We start from the raw sequence: 16,939 nt of genomic DNA on the forward strand, positions 1-16,939 counted from the left end.
TATATATATATATATATATATATATATATATATATATATTATAAACACAAATTATAAAAATAATTAAATTACCTTTTATTAATTGAATATTACAAAACAAATGTTTTTAACATTTTTTAAAACATTATTACAAACAAATCTATGAAATCCATGGGATTTATAAATCAAATGTATGTGGAATTTCGTTGAAATCCCAGGGTTTAATCCTGGGGATTTCCTTTAAACCGAATGCGGGATTGGAATGGACTCCAATTCCAAATCCTACAAACCAAACGGGCGCTAAGATACCAAAAGTTAGCAGTACTCAGTCTTATAAAAATGAAGGCAATAGCAGTTCTGACCAAAAGGAAGTAAAAAATTTGAGAAAGGTTCAGACTTTTGAATCAAGTTCAGATCTGTTTCCCTTCATTTCATTTTTCACCCTTCTAAATAAATACTCCCTTTGTCCGAGAATAAGTGTCCACATTTTCATTTTAGTTTATTCCAATATTAAGTGTCCACTTTATAAAGTAAGTACCTAATTTCCAATTCTACCCATAATATGGAGAAAATCATCACTCCATCTATTATTATCAGTAAAGTTGTCATTTAGTTAATCAAAAGTGCAGTGATTACGCATCTCTAAACCATGTATTTTTCATTGTGGACCTTTTTGGGATGGAGTAATATATGACTGAACTAAATGACAGTCCTTGTTGGGGTATAGATCGTAATAAAAAACTCTAGACACACAAGATGTATCTCAGAACGGAAGTAGATTAGGGTGAAATCAAAAGCATGCTCCCCGTATCACTCAAAATCCCAGCAATGTGCAGCAAATGTAAATGCCAAAAGGGTTGCTGGTCCAGCAGTACCCGGGTTACCGGTAAAGCCCAACCTCCCTGGAGGTCAGGGGTTTAAGTCCCATCAAAGGTGAAGAGTGTGTGGATTTTTCCATCTATATAGAGAGATATATACATATACATACATACATACATATACATGGATTGGGTTCGGGTGAGAATGAAAGTTACGGTGAGAAGGGTAAGAAGGGATCTCCACCGTTGGATCAATCCTAATTGAAGATCAACAATAATGAGATGCACCGAGATGCACAAGATTAATTCCCGTATCAAGCACAATGGGTGGGGGTGAGATTAAAAGTGATCTAAGGATCCAGATCCCTTCTTACGTTTCTCACCTTAGCTCCTATTCTCACATGATCCTTCATCTATATATATACACACTTTAAAAAGGTGTAAATTTTGTACACATGTGTAGTGTGGATGCAGAAGATCAAGAGGAAACTAACCTGTACATAGTTATTGCATCCGAATGACAGCCAAATCAGAATGGTGCATTCCAATCCTGCTCAAAACTCTGTTGGTATGCTCCAATCCGGTCTACAATCAGCAGGCAAGTAGCTATGAAGAGGGAAGCGGCGGCCACTGTACACCAACATCATGTCCAACAGGATTAGGTAAGCTGTCAGGTGAAGGTTGACCATGAACCATACTTTGGTTAACTTCCGGTCCCGAATGTTCACCGCTAATCCCCACACTACTTGCTTGCAGCTTACATGTAGGTGGTTCAGAGGAATTTACAGACCTATTATTTACCGTTCTTTTAGCAGTTGCTGCTCGAGATAAACTCACCAACTTCGGGTGTGGCTGAGGCAGAGGATGTTGGTGGTTGGAGGAAGTCACGACTGACATTGTACTAGATGATGCAACCAATGATGGAGGAGCATGATTCAGGTGGTTGCTAGTATCGGACAAAAGAGAAGGTTTCAGCTGTTGAAGTTTATTCGAAGAAGCAACCTGCATTTGACCGGAATATGCCTTCTGTTGGTGTGGCTGACTTAAAGAAGAATGAGGTACAGAATGCTTAGAAGTTGTCTGAACAGAGGGATTTAAGTTTCTCTGGCCACTTTTCAGCAAATGATGTGCTGCCAGCTGTTCACCTTTCTCTGCAACGGATTGGTCTCCTGATAACCCGTTTTGAAGAGTGGGATCAACCGGAATCAATGCTCCTCTTCCTCCTTTCATAAATTTAGTCTGCGGCTGAGACAGTGCCTGTTGCTGTTGCATAAACTGCTGTGATTGGCGTTGCTGCTTCAGTATCTGGTTGCCGCCAGTTTGAGGGTTGGGTGCTGCCAGTAACGGATGTTTCTGCGTATTTTGAGCCATCGAGCCCATCGAGGGTGTCCCCATAGGTGAATGCAACACTGGCAAAGAGGATTGTGATTGTATTTGTGTGCCATTTTGTGGAGACGAAATGGGAAGTTGAGACTTTTGTGCATTTGACATAGCAATTTGCTGCTGTTGTAGTACACGTTGTTGCTGAAGTTGTCTTTCTTTAAGTATGCGCATTCCAAAGGCAGGATGTGAGGTGTTGGTTGCATGATTAGGGGTTCCATGTAGATTATTTCGATTATGAGAATTACTACCAAGGACATGTGGCGGCTGTTGGGCAGAAACTGGGTGTGGTTGCTGGTGGTGATCGGGTGCGTATGACTGAAAGGGTGGTTGTGCCACCTGATTAGATAAAGTGGAACTAGTTCCACTTGCAAGATGGGAAACTCCTTGACTGCTGCCACCTTGAGAAACTTGCTGCATCTGAAAGTCGGCTGGCAAAATTTGTCTTCGATGGTCACCATTCTGGTTCGGCTGTAAAAATAACTCAGAAAATGTTTAAAAGAAAGGAACTAATAATCCAGAAATTGCAATAGGAAAGAAAAAGGGAGATTTGTGATGATTTTGAAATCTTTGAACCCATTTTTAAAGATATAGACTATGAAGTCGAACTCAGGAAATTGAATTCTAGAAGTATAAGATGATAATTTTCACAACCCATTAATTATCCGATAGTGTAATAAGTAGCTTTTACCGTGAACTAGGTGATAAGAGAAGGGATGTGAAAAAAATATTATTTAACAGAATTTTCCACAAAAATGGTCTTAGAAATTCCGGAAAGACAATAAATAAGATAGCAGCGTATAAAATCAATCAACCAATCTTTTGCACTACAAAGATTGCTTCACAAAGGAAGAGTCAAGTCTACAAATCAAGAACTATGTCACAAAGACCTATTTAGACGTTCAATTGCCTAGGCATTAACCATCCAAGAAAACACAGCACACAGCCATCTTAAAAAAGGAGTCGAAAAAGAAAGGCTGAGGTAGAAACGTATTCTATATAGTGGCTTGACACACTTGTTCCTGGGTTGTTCGACTCCCAAATGAATACCAAAATCATGGTCACTGTATTTAGATTCATGAGTAAATTACGTTTTTCATCCCATTTGTTATAAAATTTCCTTTTCGTCCTTATGGTTTGTAATTCTTTGCTATTTTCGTCCCTCCGTCCCAAATTAAGTATCCACATTACTATTTCAGTTTTTCCCAAAATAACAAATAAGTGTCGGCTTTCAAAAGTAAGTTTCTGATTTTCCATTTTACCCTCAATTATGGGATGGAGAAAGTTTCTCTCGATTATCAAAGGTAAAAATGTCATTTAGTCATTAAAAGGTGTAATAATTGCACATTCCTAAAATTATATGTCATTTTCATTGTGGACATGTATTTTGTGACGGAGGAAGTACAATTTAATTTTCTTTCAGTCCTTGTGGGTTACAATTCTTTACTGTTTTGGTCCTTTGTACTTACAAGGTAGGGAATTAATCCAGGGATGAAAATAGCAATAAATGGTAAAACCATAGGGACTAAAACTGCAATTTCTAAACCACAGGGACGAAAATCGAAACTATTAACAAACCACAGGGACAATAATCGTGATTTACTCTAGATTCATATATGACATACAGCATGACATAATTACTCTTTGAAACACTAATCTCAATGCAGTAAACTTAATATAATTTCCGAACTGACCTTCATCAAATGCATAGCATCACGAGCCCTCAATGTTGAATTTCCTTGACCAGGACCTATCCTAGGGTGCATATTGGCAGGGTTTGCCGCAGCCATACCAGGAGAAAGCACACTGCCAGAGTTCAGCACCGATGACGAAGCAACCCCACGAAAGCCTGGTCTCGCCATTGTCATGCTTCTATCCATGCCCGGCATAACACCAACGCCATTCCTAGCAGGTAACATCCGAACACCTCGTTCAGCTCCTGAATGAGATCCAGGAGACAAACTCGAATGCTGCAAGTTCCTAGCAGATAACATTCGGTTATACTGTTGCATTCTTTGTTGGTCATCTTTTGGTGAGGAGCCTGTTCTAGGCATCCCGTATCTCCCCTCCCTGTACAAGTACAACGTAAAGAAGCAGACGTTAATATCACATCATGACATATGGCCGTTTGGTTGATTTTCCATCAAGTCTTGCATGGATAAGCTGTCTATGGATTAATCTGTCTGTATAGATTGGGAAGGTTGTTTCACAGAAAAAAGGTGTGTGTTTTTTAATAGGGAGGGGAAGGTTTGGAAAAAACTTGGCTTTATGCATAACCACTCCCCCCCCCCCCAAGAAGCTTACCAAATAAGCCACTTTCTATATCATTAAGTCACTACCAAACAGTCATTTATAGCTGACCAAATAAGTTGCGAGTCCCATTAAGCTGCTAATATACAGGCCCATAGTTGTATGTTTTACTATGCATTTTGGTTTTGCCGAATTCAAAACTTGTGGGCCCTATCTATTCCAGTATTACCTAACAGAAGGATTAAGTGGAACAGATGCAGATGAAAAGTCATTGCCAAGAACCACGTTGGAAGAACCCGGTACAGAGGAACTTGAACTAGAGCCAGGAAGCATTGTCGCTGCGTTGACCTGATCCGAAATTGGCAAGCCACCACTGTGAGAACCTCGATGACCAACATTTGGAGCATCTGGGGTAGATGCAATTGTATCACATAGTTCAAGAGGCCTTAATAGGAAAATTAAACAAAATTTAATATTAGTTCTTCACGAACGCAACAAGAAAACAGAAGTATAAGAAGCAGAGAAAAAAATGGTCAGAACGAAGACCAGGATGAAGCAGATGCCATGTAATTGGATCATGCATATCCACAACCGTGTGGAACTGCTAATGTAAAATAACATGAACTTACGTGAGGACAGGCCGACCATTGAGGTTGTTTGGAGAGACTTGAGAAAGAGCAAGTGTGTGAGAGCTATGAGGCTGCTGGAGTTGTTTTGAATCTTGATTTTCGTTCTTCAACCAACAAAAAAGACAGAAAAGAACCGGATTACATGGGTACAGAACATAAGTACACATAAAATGAGGAAGCAAACTTGTCTGATCCTTGTGTGCCCTCATAACCATTATCCTGATACCCCCATTTGAAACACAAAATTATATAAAAACATCCTTCTTCTATATAAATTTTCTTATTATAACTACAGTACAGGAAATGTAGAAACTTCAAGACAGATGGCCATTCAAAGGTGTCATGTTACATACTTACACAATAGAGACAGAATATCCAATGTTCACAGTCTTCTAAACAATTGTGGAAAGATAGAAAATCAAAAACCAAATGAGCTATTTTATAATCATATACATTTCTTTATTCCTGAGTCAGCAAGATAGGTAATCAGTCATCATTGATACTATATCCCTACTTAGTCCTAGAATGATGAATAGACACACACACATATACACATATATATGTTATTTATGTAAATTAGCAAACTGATATCTTTGGTAACTAAAAAATAAAAATCACTAGTGAAACCAACATTGACACCTCAGCACGGAGTCCCATTGAGGCTTCAATGGGCAAGTTATGCATTTTAACACAGCAGGATTTCCCAAAATAAGCAAATCAGACACAAGCTTCTTATTTAGGGAAGTCCAAATGACGCCACTATCCACAGACAGAAAGTCACCTGTGTCCTACGGTATTGCTTTTTCCCGATCGTAATAATTTTCTCAAAGTGGGATTTGAGAGTATCCTCTTCCATTGGTCCTTGCAACCGTTGAAATAATTGTCTTGCACTTCCCTGTGTGAGATGCATCAACATATAGAAGCACTTATTTAGCTCAATGATGAGTGATAAAGCATTAAATAACAAAAATACGTCACATGTGAAAGACAAATAAGTAACAAAATATTGCCTCTGGGATGCCAGGTAAAGTGGATGGGTAAGGTTGAGACGACCCAGAATCCTCAGCACTATCAGCTCCATCACCAGTATTTCTGTCCATTAAAATTTTGTGGCGTTCTTTGCATTCTTTGGAATTCCGGAAGGTACACTGCACATGTTGACCAGTAAAAGGAAGTCATTTATGGCAAGAGGGAGTAACAGTTACTAGGTAACAACAGAGATAACCATAGAGAACGAATGAAGAATACAACAAGAAGCAGATAACACACAATTATGCCCAACTTGAGTTACCATTTATTAAGAGAAGAATCACTAAGAATGGGTTGAAGCATTTGATGTGTACAATAAATCTCATAAGAATAAAGTACTAAAAAGAAACTTGAATACAGTATTTACCTTAACTTGCAAAGTGCTGTTAATAGCATCACTTATAAGCTCCCAGTTGGGACCCATATCATGAACCAGCACAACAAGGAACTGAGGTGAAAAAAGATTATTTTCAGTGGCATCTTCCATACAACATCATATCCTCCGCTTAAAGAAAACAATGAACCTAGAGTAAACAGAGAAAGTTGCTAGAGAATTTAACCTGATCTTCAAATAATGACCATGGAGTTCCTGAACCTGGCTGCCCGGCCGGGATCTGAGAAGGTTTTAGGAACCATTATATTAGAATTTAGATTAGTATGGAGAAAAAGAATAAGTATTCAAAGGAATTTAGAAGTTAAATGATCCATAATACCTTAACTGTTTTGGATTTCCTACCACGATCACGTACAAGTAATTCCATGAACTTCTTTGGATTAGACATGTTACTCATCTGAGAGGTCACTGGAGAAGGAATTGAAGGAGCCATGGGAGTAAGATTGTCAAATGGGTTATCTGATGATTGTTTCATCTTCAGCTTTTTCATGTTGTGTTGAATGTATAAACCTTCATAGAAGGTTTGCAAGATGTATTGGGACACCGTACAAAGAAAATATTTGATTTTCCAAATTAAACAATGAGAGATACAAGAAGATAACAGCCATACCATTGCTTCCGTTAGAATCTAATTGATGACCATCCAGTCTCCTTTTTGAGTGATCCTTCTGCAGTTTAATAGACATGTATGACATTAGACGTCAAACCATACAGAATGATATAAAACGTTGCTCGTCTATATTATATGTATAAAAATTGTCTTTATGACCGGACATGGTAAGGATCAGATCTACGGTTGGAGGAGCAAAGAGATAGATTCAAAAGCACAACTAGATTATCACTATAAACATCATAAGAGAGCGATAATGCCAAATGTAACCGAAGTTTCAACAACCATAGTCAACAGCAACCTCCAAAAAACAAATCTCTCTAAGAGATTTCGTGATAGATGTAAAATGAAAGAGAAGTGTCAACAGTCATGGCCTAATTTCCCATAACAAAATAATTTAAAAGAAAGGGGCCATGATCTTTGATAAGATGTAAGAGAATTCCGAAAGAAAAATAAATGCAAGTTGCAGGATTTGAATCCTGCACCTCAAATATAACAAGCAAGCATCGTTCCATCTAGGTTAGTACTAGATTGACATTATGTTATGTGCATTCACATTCTGTCTGAATTCTACCAGAGAAGTTCTACTTCTCAATTTACATATATATATATATATATATATATGGAAATATTCGTTGAATCGCCACTTGACCATATGAGGTCTCTCCCATGACACGCCTATCTAAACTGCATAAAACACCATCAACAAGTAACAGTCTTACTTCAAATATCCCCAAGATATGAGGGAAGAACCACATTTATCCAGGTGCAACAAATCATAATTGTGTGATCCATACTCAAAACTAGTCCAATTCAGAACATAGTTTTTTTCAAAACGAATTGAAGATCAAGCTTTTGAGCTAATTAATCTTTTCCCTCAAGTACCCCATAATAGCCTACCCATCCTATCAGTTGGTTTGACTTCCATTTCTACGAGGCAAAACACACAAACATTTGGACATTAATGAAGGGCAAAAATAAATAAAGGCAGAAAAAGAACTAATGTGCAGCTATATGTCTTTTTATGGAGCATTGGATGATGCTGATACTCACTACAGCATCAAGTTATGGAATCAGACTACAACTAAATCAGCCAACTAGCTTAATGACAACAACGCCTATCCAAATCAAACTCCATTTTCATCGGAAAAGAAGAATTGATGGTGTCCCTACCCATTTTGGATAAAATAGTCTACTTTGACGTTTAAGTGCTGCTTGAACCATGTTAAAAATGCAATATCAGTTTTTATTGTGTCGGAGCAATTAAGGAAAACTAGTAATTCAGCTCCTTATGGTTTCTCATAGCTTGTACGACATATTGCTAGAATATCAACAATAACCAGCAATTACAGCCAACAAAGCAATAATCAAAGAAAAGATAAGCAATTACCTGGTCATTCTGAAATTGCGAATCAGGTTGCCATCGGTGATCAAATGAGGATCCCTGCTACACCATATGATAAAAGTAAAATCTGAATGGCTAGTACAATCAGTTAAAAGGACTCCAGTAAATGTTTACATACCAGATGCTTAGCTTTCTTTTTCTTTCTAGGTCTATCTGAAACTTCAACTGAATCAAACTGCAACTGCTTTTCATAGTCACCCACTGATTCAGCTTCCATGTAATTTGGTATATGGGATCCCCCATGTGGAGTACTTTGCTCATCCTGAAAAGAATTGGTATCGCCACTAGAAGCATCTGTCCTGCTTGGTGCTTGAATGTAACTAGATGTTCCAGCATTGAATGGACCTACGACCCTTTGCCTGGAAGCAGTACGCACATGTTTTGTAGGAATTGGAACATTTAGACTGCCACCAGACCGTTTCCCACTTAAAACAGAAGGTTGAGTCCCAATATTTTTTTCAATAGGTTGCATGAACGGCAAATCATCTCCCATTTCATATGATCTTGCACCATAGAATTTAAAGTTTTTCCTTCTCTTCTTGGTAGCTTTTGACGACTTGCTGCCTTCAAATACTCCGGGCAAATAGCCTGCTCTCATTTCATCATCCTCTTCAAATGCATTGTCTTGAGATCCAAAAGCTACATAGTTAGACCTTTTTGCAATTGATAAAATTGTAAAAAAGTGAACACCAATCTTATAATACCTGCAACAGCATCGTACCCAGATGTACCCACTTCTTCCTGCAGACTACTCCAGGCTCCCTGAAAAGGCAAAAAGTATCATTAGCTTAGACAAATGAAAAGAAGTTCTTGAGGGAAAGAAAGGGAAAAATGGAAATTCATGAGACGGATGTTGGGGGTAGTGATGGTTTATATACAAGCAAGTAGTCTCATAAATTAAATATAAGAACATGCATTTCTCTATGAGACAGCTGTAAAGTTTTGTTTCAATAGTATTAGTAATTCAGTTGATTTTTATGATAGGGGATAGAATATTTACTTTTTTATTCATAACACTGCTAATAGATTGGCAAACATAGAAAGCAATAAGTTTGAAAAAGCACGCAAAGAAGAAGAAAAAGAACAGCTCTCTACTGGCAGCAAATTGTTATGAACCGAATTGATTGCACAATCGAAATAGAACCCAAGCAATAAGGACACTGTAAGAAGCTTCAATTAACAAGGACAACTAAGAACAAACTAGCATTCAAGAGGCTAGAACTCTCCCATATAAACTCACTAATTTTCTGCCTCCTTCACACTCCCTGCAGCCTCCCTATTTATACAAAAAAAATATTCTAAGAAGTACCCAAATTACCCCTTCTTAACATTCTAGAATATTCTTAGGAATTGGCTTGGGCCTCTAGATGGGTGCATGACACAAACATAACACAGTCTCATTCATGAGAAATGTTTTTACCTCACTCTGTAGCAAATGAGATTCAATAGATTTCCTATAGCCCTCAGCTGCACCAGGTGGTACCGTGTAGACAAGATTTTCCTGCATACAAAGCAGCAATTTAGAACAACTTAAATATCAAAGAAAGTAAAACTTGCACATACATACGCTAAATACTAAGATTCCAAGAAATAGGATATTTCACAAGCATGGCTTGTCTACTATGTGGAAGCAGATATACTTTACACCTGCTTGTGCCATTGTGTTCATGTAGTAATCAAATATTAGAAAATAAGACAACTAAGAGCATCTCCAATGCAAGGTTCTCATAAGCAAAAGGTGAAGTGACTTGTAGGAACTACCATTGTGGAGAGTTCTTATAAGAACCTCAACCCCATTGAGTTCTTGTACAAGAACCTTTGTTCTAACCATGAAGTTTGTGTGAAGTAACAATTTCCTAGTTTTTTTTGTATATTTTATTGACTTTATAATAATTATTGATGTTGAAAAAATACATGGTACCCACAAAAAGAAGGTTCTTATAAGAACTACCATTGTGGACTTTCATGTGAGTTCTTAATTTGTTGAGTTGGAAAACTAGTGCAAAAAGGAGGTTCTTATAAGAACCTCCATTGGAGATGCTCTAAATGTGGTGTAATGATGAATTGACTTGATGTGTGAAGGTAGGAATTACTGGCCATACTTCTGTCAAATTATCCTCCCATGCAATGTCTCTGATGCCCACATCATATATCAAATCAGGAGTCAGAGGCACTTGAGCTGCACTATACTGCACATGAGTGCTATTATATTCCAAGAATTTCATTGCATATCCCTGAAGCCCTTGTTTAGAACCTGTGTTGAGACACTGAAGCTCCAATTCCTTGCGATTCACCTAGCACATGTAATAATTTAAGCATTGGTCTTTCTTACTTTGCAAGAACTTTGCAAGAACAAAAACGACATATTGAATTTACCCTTTGACAATTTTAACTATGCAAAGATAACAAAGGCAGTACAGTTAAACAGCTCAATTCATCTGAACAAAATAAAATGACTGCATAGAAGGGACCAACCCAGACTTCATGGTAAGTGGCCACATGCTTTAACTGCAGAACTTATATTCCATAATTACATCAACTAATAAAGATCCTGCATGTTATTGCTTCGAGGTGTTGCTCGTGAATAAAATAATTCATTATCTGTCCAAGGGAACAATCTCAGGATAAATCTTCGGTTTTAATTTACCCTTTTGAGTTTTGATCTCTCCTAACATGACACGCAGTTACTTAAGAGGAGAAATATTTCAAGTATGTATCTATCTTTGGTGTTAAGCATATGCTAGTTCAAAAGTTCCTGATAGGAAATTCCGGAATTATTTGCAAATATTTATTGAAATATGATTTCCTGGTCATCGTTTTTTTTTCTTTTTTCCTGAAACATTCAATTTATACACACACATTCATGAAAAAAGAAAACACTGCAATATTGTAAGACTACTGAAAATTGAAAAAAAAAATGCATAATTATAGTCATTAGTAACCAAGTCATGTTACATGGCTCGTAAATGAAGGCATTAATAAGCTGAAATTTTTGGGATTTTCTGATTGTTGTTGGTTTCTTATAACTTTTTAAAAAGGATGGTTTTAAGTTGTCCTCGAATCTATTCTTGGTTCTTTCAGAGGTGTAGGAATTATCAAGATTTCAAACTAATGGTTAGTCGGTCATTTGCAGATGTAAACAAGCACATAGTCTCCTCAAATTTTTTCCAATACAAAGCTGCATCACAACCTGCTATATACAGTCCTTTTCAATAAAAACAGTCACTAAGTGCAGATCCTTCTTTCATTTACTCACTTGCACACTATGGTCTACCAAATGAGATGAGACCAACAAGTTTAGTAGGACCATCACATGCCAATTAAGATGTACTTTGAGGTCAAAATGTGAATAAAGCAGTAGATAGTATACCATTATCAGCATGGCTCAACAAGATAGGCGTATATTATGGAACAATGAATAAAAATAATCACCGTTGAGCATAGACTAATGGTCACTAGATCATACATGATGCTCAGTTTTTCTGTTTGCAGTACCAATTCAAAACTTATTGATATACCTGTATTGCGTGCCAAAACTCCAAGACAGCTCTTCCTAAGGTTTGGGCCACTTCTTTTTGCTTCCATGATGAATCTTCTTGTTGATTTCTGACCTGTGAAGCATAAGCAACTCGCCGAGAAATTTGAGCAGCTGCAGTTAACTTCCAAAGACGCTCCTGTTTATGAACAGGGAAGTGAGAATCACAAAGGCTAGTCTAAAAACATCCATGTAACTTAAAAGAGTTAAAATAATGCATGGGATAAAAAAACTATATATTTCAATCAAAAAATACATTTAAAAGGGTGTAAAGGACGACTCCTAACAATGTGCACTTGGAAAGTATCAGGAAACAGCCATCAAACCTGCGCAAAATCATTAGCCAACCATGACATTTCCTCAAGGACAAAATCCCAATGTGAATTTTGACGGTTCTGCAGTGGCAATGTGCTAACAGATAATTCAGCTATCCTCTTACGTTTTGCCTGTTTACAGAACAATCAAAAATCAGCTGCAAGACACTTTTATAAGGCAAATATCAAATGCCTTAGGTTCAGAATTGAAACCAAATATAAAGAGACAACCTCTATAATCCGAGCCTCTTCTAGGATCGATTCCTCGTGTTCCTTGGTGGCCAATTTCAAGTTGTTCTGAGAGCATGCAGACAGCTCTGTGACATCAGTGCGACTGGTAACAGGCAATGTAGAGTCCAAAAAGGAGGTACCATTTGAACCCTGAGGTGTACCAGTGGCATTTCCACCTACAGGAAAAGAATTGGATCCCAACACCTCGCTGGGTTTCCTTTCTGTTTCTGAAGCAGTAGAACCATTTGGCTTGACTCCTTCAGCTGATACTGGATTCATCAACTCATTTTGCCAGGAAGATTCAGATCCTTTTAGACCTTCCTCTTCCTTGAGTACAAAACCATCCTCATTGTAGCTCCGATGACATGAATTATAATTATTATTGGCAACGTTTAATAGCTTGCCCTCCTTTTCTTTAAGCAGATTATCATCTTTCTTACATGGTACCTCATTAGATGCCGAAACTTGTTTCACTGTCCCATTACAGTTTATATTTCTTGGACTTGCAGGCAACTCATCCTCATTATTGACATCTAAACTTTGACCAGTTTGGGTGCATGATGACTCAGAGTCCAAACCCTTGGTGGAAATTGCTGCAGTGAAAGTACCATCATAAGGCATGCTTTTTCTCTCTCCTGTAGTTCCAAAGCCATTGGGTTGACCCAAAATGGAAAAGTTATTCGCTCTTTGTCTATCCACACAAGGAGGACGCCGAGAACCTCCAAAATTATCCTGCTCAGCACCCTCAAAAGATTCAGGTTCTACAAAATCCATACCTGGTGAAGATTCCCGAGTATCAGATTTTAAAGGGTGATCATGTTGCTTCCTTCGAGGATTTTGTGAAGCATTTGCATCTGAGACAGCAGAAGATGGGCCATGCATCCGGCCAAGGGTAGTTTCTACAGCCAATGCACCATCTAAACGATTGTTAGACACTACATTCTTGATGGCCACGCTAGTGTTAGAACCTTTAGGCTTGGAGTTACAACTTGACAAACCATTGCACTCCTGATTGGCTGCAGCTACCAATCCCTTGCCATCCCTAGAAGCATGGTGAAAAGGGAAAAACAACTGACCACCACGAGAAAGAGCTGCATCAGAAGAACTTGATCGAGCACCATCACGAATGGGTCGAGACCTAATTCTACGCTTATATGATTTTTTGGGCAATTCTAATGCAGCAGAATCACCAGATTCCCTGGCATTTTGACCAGAATCCAACAGAGAGCAATGCTTTGAAGGACTAATATTACTTGTAGGAGGACGTACAGATCTCTTTTCAAGTTCACGAAACTTACTGTCACCACCAAATAGCACGAGATTATCAGCACTATTAGGCTCACAGACAGAAGGACCCCCTAGTCTACCGCTACTTCCAACAGAATCTCCATGAGGTGAAGCAGTTACTGCAAAACTGCCTTTTGCTTCACTACAATACCATAAGAGATGATGAATGAAGTATTAATGTAGTGATTATAATGATTATATCTAGAAAAATAATTATTGGCTCACTACAAGTAGATATAAACCTTGTCACAAACTGCTCCTGATGCAGATCTGTCAGTGACGTGGACTGAACACTAACTGATGCAGCACTTGCAGTTTTCAAGTCTAATGGATTGCCACCCTACAAAATAGAAGTCCATTTATCATATGCATAAAATGCTTCAAGTCTTTAAAAACAATTATACAACGATCATGTTGACATACTTTCTGCAAAAATTCTAATTCTCTTCTAAATTGCTCTGCAGCAGTGAACATTTGCCTGCAATGAGAATGATCACCATTATGTTGATGTTGACTTCACAGAATTAAAAGGGGTCAAAGTGGTTATAAGGTATAACGGAAAGAAGAACATCACTCTCACCTGAGCTCAGCTTGAGTTTTCTCAAGGTTAGTTGATTGCTGCGGAGAAAACGTAGAAGAAATTCCAAGTCTGCCATCAATACCTCCTCCCATGGAATCAACCTCAGCATTGACTAAGAAAACAGATCCTCAAGTATATTCATGCATTCCACTTCAAAAAAATTGCAGGTGTCTCGCCACACTGACTCGAGAAACTGAGAGAAATAAAGAGTATGTTTCTGTGGCAGATAAAAATAAGGAACCATAAAATCACCATTAGCACATGCACATGCACAAAAAGCAGATGATGATAACATAGACAGATAAAAAGTATTTCTTGACATCAAAAGTAAAAATGGTGATCTGGTACTAATGTTTCAAAATCAAGATAAATTACGAACAATAAATTATGTAAGAACTTCTCAAAAAGATTATAAAATTGATACAATAGTTAAAGAACTACAAGAAATTATTGCATTGATCAAATAAAGAATGACAATACATGGAATATTTTTAAATAGAAGCAGCATCTTGAGTAATGAAAAGTAACAATGAATAAGAATAGAAACCAATTCTTTCTAGAGGCGCAGTTAAGCTGAGAAGCAGTAGAACTTCTAAAGAGATATCCTGAATTATTTATAAAATGTGTAAAATGAATATAGTTAACCACTGTAACAATGCAGCTAACTTATAATATAGACAGAACCTATTTTGTGTCGATGTCGAGTAGGCTGTTTCCAAACAACACTTCTTAAGGTAAGTAGTGTGTGTGTGTGTGTGTTTTCCAAAACTAAAGGTGGACCGTAGAATGGGAGCATTTCAGAAGATAGCACAAAACAAAAAGTATCAAAAGTCATAAATCACATTCACTGATAAAAGGCATCCAACTTTTCTCATGCACATTAATGAAATCATCCATTAGAGCTATAAGAGTTGCAAAATATTTCTTATGACATGATATTTGATGCAATAAATGTGGCTATTTTTGTAATGCATGATACTAGATCTTAATAATGTGAATGCTCATATCGATGGATGATAACTGTTTCTGGATGTTCGAAATGAAGTCATGAAACTTTCTGATGACCTGTATCACCATGAAAACAACGTATCGTATTTTCACCAGGTAGGAAATACACAGGATAATATTTCCTCAAAATGTGTTTGGTATAAATATGACCTGCTCAGCTTGCAATATAATGTTATTTGGAAACTACCAAAGTTCCTATAAATTGTCGTGTTCACAAGTTAAATGCCACAACTATCACAATTTATCATCAACATCAGCCGACAAATCTGTCACCTGTACATGACATGGATTGGTACTTAAGAAACTGGGCAAGATAGAGTGAGACCTCACCGCAAACCATTGGCGGCACAACCAGTAATAAAATGATCGTCCAACATAACCATCAATATCAGGCCAACAGTTGATCACAAGGAGAACTGTAGAATGAAGTGGTAGGGATCATGGGTCTTACAAACTTTATCTCAGGACACTAAAAGACCTACTTGACGATCACGATATTTAAGCAAGGTCTATGCATCGCATTATGAAATGGGTTCGTATTGACACCTTTAAAATATAAAATAATGCCATATAAAAAATGCTACAAAACCGTGCAAAACATGGAATCTTTCGGGTCATACACGTGCATATATACATAAGTCACATGTCATCATCATTGGCTGTAAAACAAACACATTTGATCATTTAATACATAAATCCAAGTAACAACATCCAACAATTAATGCCTACCAATCTAGGACTCGAAGTTCCGTTGGCCGGTCCCTTTTCACAACCCCTAAACCTAAATCAACCCACATCAGTGTAAGCATCATTGTAAGCATTTGTGATTCCAAGTAACTAGCTTCAAGGATCAATAACCTTCATATGCACACTGTCTATGATAGTAAAAACAACCCTAGTTTCATTCACTTGTCAATTAAACATGCATTCAATCAAAATGCACTAACACAGCACTGCAATTGCATGATCTCACATTCATTGCCTATGATCAACCAGAAACATACAAAGCATAATAATTTGATACTAGGGTTTAAGGAAGCATACAACATTATGTCTAATTCTAGGGTTTCCGAGATAAATACCTGAATTCCAAAGTGCTCTGCGACAAAATTCCAGCTTAGAAACGTTCTCCCCTCCACTTATAACTTTCCCTTCAGTTAAGTTGCATCAATTCAAATCAAAAACGAATTGTGCCCTAGAAAATATAAGACATAAAAGCATTCGATTGAGTGTCTTTTTTTTAATTTGTTGCCCTAATCACTCACAAATTACATATATATATATATATATATATATATACGTAATCTATATGGTAGTTTTAGGTATATAGATTTGTGTATACAAATACTGTGCATCTAATCTTGTTCGTCTCTGTTCATCTTGGAGCTCGACTTTGCGAAAAACTATTTCGTCGTCTCTGTGACTGTAAGTGGGCTGGACATGCAGAAGACGAAGAAGAGGGCTTTGTCTTTTAGTGCATAAATTGGGCC

At 37.5% G+C, this 16,939-nt stretch overlaps 1 pseudogene; it reads right to left on the minus strand.

Annotated features, from left to right (window-relative positions):
• Window positions 1-16,695, minus strand: part of LOC112518096 — an 18,620-nt pseudogene extending 1,925 nt beyond the window's left edge.
• Window positions 16,696-16,939: the final 244 nt, after the last annotated feature.

This window comes from Cynara cardunculus, assembly GCF_001531365.2.
Source record: "Cynara cardunculus var. scolymus isolate 2C chromosome LG 9, CcrdV1, whole genome shotgun sequence".
NCBI lineage: Eukaryota > Viridiplantae > Streptophyta > Magnoliopsida > Asterales > Asteraceae > Cynara > Cynara cardunculus.